Raw genomic sequence first — 6,215 nt, forward strand, 5'->3', positions numbered from 1 at the left:
CGTACCATATTTTTCTTTATTGACACATGGACAGACAATTGAACGGATGGAAAAGCAGACGGAGTGATTGATTCCAAGAAAGAGGACACTGCATGTATTTTATGAATAATCGAAAATGCTCCAAACAGCAAAAAGGATTCTTCTTTTGGTTATGTATATTGTTGAGTAAATGTTCTATGTCAATCAGTCGTAGCAAACTTGGGTTATCGTCAAGACGTAGGAAAGTGAAACAAACAGATAGAATGAGTGAATACTATAGGGCGCGAACTTTTTGTTTTATGGCGGTGGTTCTTATAGATCATGGTTACATCTCAGTCAGGGTATTCATACGACTCATTGCTTGCATAATTTTATTAAAAGGAATTGCGAAGGTTTACTGACTTTTATTTTAACTCACCAAAAACCAGTGTATAAGTCAGAAAGTAACATGTAAGGTGTCATAAGTTGAAGCACTCTTTCATCTTCAAGTTCTCATTAACAACTCTGAGTTGATATATAAAAAGCCTAGGCCCATCTTTACATTTCTGAAGTCTTAGACTAGCAAATTTGACTTCAATTTGAGAACCAAGTCCTCATTTTTCGACCTCTTCTACCAGGCCACACTGTTCAGTTATTTTACGAATTGCAAATTGAAAATGTACTTTAATTCCGTCCAGGTACTCTGGGTCAATATAAACATTCCATATACATCTAAATTATTTTCATCATATGACTGACCAGGGTTTTAACTGGATAAGAAGTGGCGTTTCCTTTTTACGTTTTGGATACATTACAAATAGAAGTCAGAAATAACTACATTAGTTAGACATATAAAGAGGGGCATGATATATCCCTACGTGTTAAACACTGCCGCATTTGTTGCACCTGCGTGACCCAACTTGAGTCCGTAACCTTTGCTATATAGTCTTTGTAGTTAGTTCATTTTTTTAATTTTGGTTCATTTATATGTTTCAAGAAACAAACATTGAACTTCTACCCCCTTTTTGTAGTTAAATGATTGTTCACTTAGGAGATAGCTTCAGGTATACCAATAAACAGTTACAAGTTTAGTTTCGTATTATAGCCATCATGGTAAAGTTTCTAAATTTGAAAGTTTCTGTGCAATAAAATTGAATTTTAGACAGTTGAATAATAATATAATAGCCTTCATAGGGGGTTTATATGAACATTTAGATTGTTTTTAACATGTTTTATAAGTCATTTTGTATTGTTTTTCAACATAGATTTGACGCTCTATCTTTTCAATTCATTTTTATGGAGAGAAAAAAACAGCTGAAATGCATATGATTTGTTCACCTCTTGATAGATATATGTCTATGGTTTCAGGAAAGGTATCACTTTTATTGATTGAAAATTTCCTTTGGACCAAGTTTTTGAGATCTTTGTGACATGTTCAACCCCCTATTTTGCAATATTTGGTATCATATAAATGCTGATTGTTGACATGGATACACCAAAAAAAAGAGATTATATTTCACCATTGTTACTTTTGAAAATCAAATCTATGGACGATTCTCTTTCCATAAAAAGGACAAAAACAGTTTAACATAAAAAGGTACCCGCTCCCCCATCCCCCAACCGTAGATATTTGTACTTAATACTTTATTTTCTTTGAAAGTACGATAAATAACTATTCTAAAATAAGCAAGTTGCCATACAGTTGAAAACAAGTTGCCATACAGTAAATTTGTCAACACGAGCAAGTTGCCGTACCCTAGAATTTATTTTTTATGGCCTATATTCTTTAAAATACATCTTTTTGACAACAAATTTTAGTAAATATGATGCCACACTATTATTATCTAAAAATGTGTCTGGAAAAATAATGAAAAACAGTTCAATATCTTGAGAATGGGGCGACAGAGGACGATAAACTTCGAAATTTTCCGGTACTAAGTGGCAAGTTTTGGAGTATTACACAAATTCCTGGATTAATTTTGTACTTATCGGCCTAATACTTTAAAGAATTATATATCATAAAATCATTTCTTAAGCGGCACCCTCATCAAACGAGTGTAAATGCTTTAAATTGAATGAATTCTTAACTTGTTTACTTTTTTTTTTATTTCTCTCCGCTTCGTTAGTACCCAATTTCCGGTGGCGATGATACACAGTGCTAATGTTGTATGGTAAGTTCTGATTTGAATAAAATCCAGTAAAGTTGATGATAAAGTATGTCTGAAAGATCTGATATCAACAGTAGCTTCTAAACCCTGTTTTATTTATGAGCAAACATTCTATATCTCATAAAATGTCGACATATTGATATCAATGTACCATTGCGGCAATACTTATTTTCATATAACAGTTTATTTCCTGTCTGACACAAAAAAGCAAATACTATTATATCCATAACATCTTTGATATGTTTAATTTTAGTACATGCAGCATACGCAATACCAGTCAGTTTTGTTGTTTTAATGGTTGTCACATGTTTCATTGTCCGAAAACGTAATTGTGAACGAGAAAAAAGAAGTAAGTAAATACTCTTTGACATTGCAATTCGAACTAATTCTTCCAGTAATTCATATGACCACTGTCAGAGCAAAATCAATTATCGCAATATCGAAAGCAGAACACAGCCGCATCTTTTATATCATATATTTTTTAAATGAAATAAACATTGGAATTGGGATGAATAAGATAAATAAGAACTGTATCCTTGGTTTTTTTTTTAAAACTATACCTAGTACAAACCTATATCAAGGAGGAAATACTATCTATTATGTATTCCGGTAGACATTATGATTATAAGTTGGTTACATGTATGCATTGATTCATTGAGTTTGATTGTTTTATTACTCTTATTTAACTATTTTCAACGTTTAAATTTTTATATATTTTGAACTGTTGCATCTTTGATGAGACATTATTGTTATTGCTTAAGATATTAATACGCAAATGTGTATGCACGAAAAGATATTCAGCATTGCTTATCTCACAAACCGTATGAAATTGCACTATGTCTGTGCGTTTTCATCTTGCAGTTTTATCAAACGTTCTATCAAATATCAAAAACCTGCAACAACTGTTAAACTGAATACATAAACTAATATGCTCATTGACATATTCATATGTACTCAAATAAGTTCTAGAAAGGCATTTGAAATTGTTGTCATCCCAAATGTTGTCCTGATTATCGCTTCGAACGCGCCAACGTCCGGATTCATTTGTATCGGAGTTATACGGGGTGAATTTGTCATCCACATAATCAATTGACAAACGTTCATGTATTGTCTTTCGATTTATCTTTGGATTTCCTTAACATAGTCGTAATCGTTTTAAAGTTTCAAATCTTACCGCGAAAAAAAAGTAAAAAATGTACTAGTTTATTGATAATGGACGTCATACAAAACTCTGGAATATATATATATAATACCGTTTCGATCCCTAACATCACTGAAGAGACATTTATTGTCGAAATCCGGATATGGTGTACTAAAGAAATATTGACACCGAATTTTTGTGGCACAACATCCTGTCCACAAGTTAACAATTTTTTTTTCTGTGACGTATTAAATTTATAATAAGATCCATTTTGTTACAACCTGTGATCAATTTTATTTGGCAATCGCCAATGGCAGTCAGCAGGGTTAAAGAACATCAGTTGTTCGACCTGTTAGTCAAATGCGTTTTGTTTAAATATACTTTTTCACTCTTTTGGTCTTTTGGAAATGTTGTTTGTGCTGTTTTTAGACCCTTCTACAACGAAATTTGTTTGACATGCACACGTATAAAAATTGCGGTTTTTATCCAACGCAGTCATAGGTTTGAACGTAGTTTTCAATTTAGACTCGTATATATATATATATATATATATAAACTAAAATCAAAATCATACAAGACTAACAAATTCCACATGCTCCTAACTTGGGACAGGCGCAATAATGCAGCAGGGTTAAATAAAGGCAACAGTAGTATACCACTGTTCAATAGTCGTTAATAGTCAATTGAGAAAACTAACGAATTAATGTACAAAAATATTAACGAACACAAACATGTATAGCAAAGCAACAAACGTCAACCACTGAATTACATGCTCCTGACTGCACATATATACAGAATGTGGCGGGGTTAAATATGTTAGCGTGATCCCAAATCCTCCCCCTAATCTGGGACAGCGATGTAAGAGTACAACAACATGTTTGTGAACACTCAATCCATCCCGAATATGGGACAGTGGTATAACAGTACTGTAAAATAACAACCTGTACAATCACAGTTGCAATTAGATTAATTATAATATAATATTAATTAATTATTAATATTAATTAGAACGATCCACATACAAAAAAAAAACGATTTTTAAGACAATAGACACCGACATAAGAGTATTTTCCCTTACTGGAAGTTTGCTCAAAGCTAAAAACAACTAAAACTGAAATAAATCTTGTCCTCCAGATTGAGTTATCAAACAGTACACAACGCGCAGTAAAGGATTTAATTAAAAAAGAAATCAGTCTGAGAAACCTCTAGTTTACGTTGTATATAGATATAAGAAGATGTGGTATGAGTGCCGGCGAGACAACTCTTCATCCAAATCAAAATTTATAGATGTAAACCATTATAGGTCAAAGCACTGTCTTCAACACGGAGCCTTGGATCAAACTTAACAGAAAGCCAGCAAGGGCCCCAACAAATGACTAGTGTAAAACCATTTATAGTCTAATCTATTTAAAAAAAAGGTATACTTGCATATATATCTATATACAATGGAAGTTTTTGAAAAGTGGCCCGAACGTTGTGACCATCGATATTTTGCAATAGAAATACTAGTTAGGATCACAACATGTTAATAAAACAGCCAGTGCAGTACTCGCACGAACGCCAGATCTAGTTAGAGGGGGGATATTCTGAAGCGTTTTTTTTTAATTATTGGTCACCCATGTTTAGAAAGAGAGGGAGAAATCCAAACAATTATCGACCAATCACAAACGTTGATGCAAATGTGACCTCAAGACGTCAAAGAATTTCCCATAATGCAATTATTGCATATAAATAAAATACTATTTAAACCAATTAAATAAAATAATATTGCATGCAAATGATTTTTTATTCAAATTGAATAAAAAAACATTGTAATTTAATGAAAATTATACCATTTGAATGAAAAATGATACCATTTGAATGAAAAATGATACCGATTGAATGAAAAATTATACCATTTGAATGAAAAATTATACCATTTAAATTAAAAATATTGCATTTAAACGAAAAAATATACCATTTAAATAAAAATTATACCATTTAAATAAAAAATATTGCATCTAAATGAAAAAATATACCATTGAAATGAAAAAATATTGCATTTAAATGAAGAAATATACAAATTAAATGTAAAATATTGCATTTAAATGAAAAATATCGATTTTTTGCAACCAATACCATGCCATAGTCAGGCGTGTCATTGTTCATACCTTCAATGTACATCTTTTAAAGCGTATTTGTAACATTTGTAATGCAGGAATATATTTATATTATGTACTTGTTTAGATACATTCAGCTATACTTTTTGTCCTTTTAAGTTTATAAGCAAATTCTATACGATTTTCAAATATTTTTACCTCGAGCATCAAGGAAGAAACCTCTTTTGTTGAAACGATATCTAATAAAGAATAATTAGTACAGAAACTATTCAGCATACTGAATGTGAGCGTGTTGTCTTACATTCTGCTGCATGTCAACATACAGACATTCTACGTTTACCGATTTTCTTTCCTTGGTTCCGCTCATGTGCAAAATGCATACCGTAACATTAATACTATGATACAGAGACTGTCAAAGGAGAATTTGGTGTATAGAGAAGGTCAGGTTATACATGTTACAGTATACATATTTTAATATCAGAAACTGCAATTTGATTGATTGATTGCTGGTGTTTTTATACCAATTTTGAGCGTCACTTTTGGGCTATGTTGAAGCGGCCAGTTTTGTATTGGTGGAAGAAACTAGAGTGCCCAGACACCCAACGATATTTCATAGGAAAACTGAAAATCCCAGTCAATTAAGATTGGAGACGAGCATGAGCGGGGTTCGAACTCACTACCTCAGTATTGAATGGCTAGTGATTACAGTAGTTGAACTAATTAAACCAGTTGGCCAACGACGTCTTAACAGGAATTTAAACACCAGTAACACTTAAAACTCTAGTGTGTCGACCAGTGAACGTACATAGAGAAACGCACGACAAATTATGTAGCATGCAGAATAAAAAA

This window comes from Mytilus trossulus, chromosome 8, assembly GCF_036588685.1.
Source record: "Mytilus trossulus isolate FHL-02 chromosome 8, PNRI_Mtr1.1.1.hap1, whole genome shotgun sequence".
NCBI classification, from domain to species: domain Eukaryota; kingdom Metazoa; phylum Mollusca; class Bivalvia; order Mytilida; family Mytilidae; genus Mytilus; species Mytilus trossulus.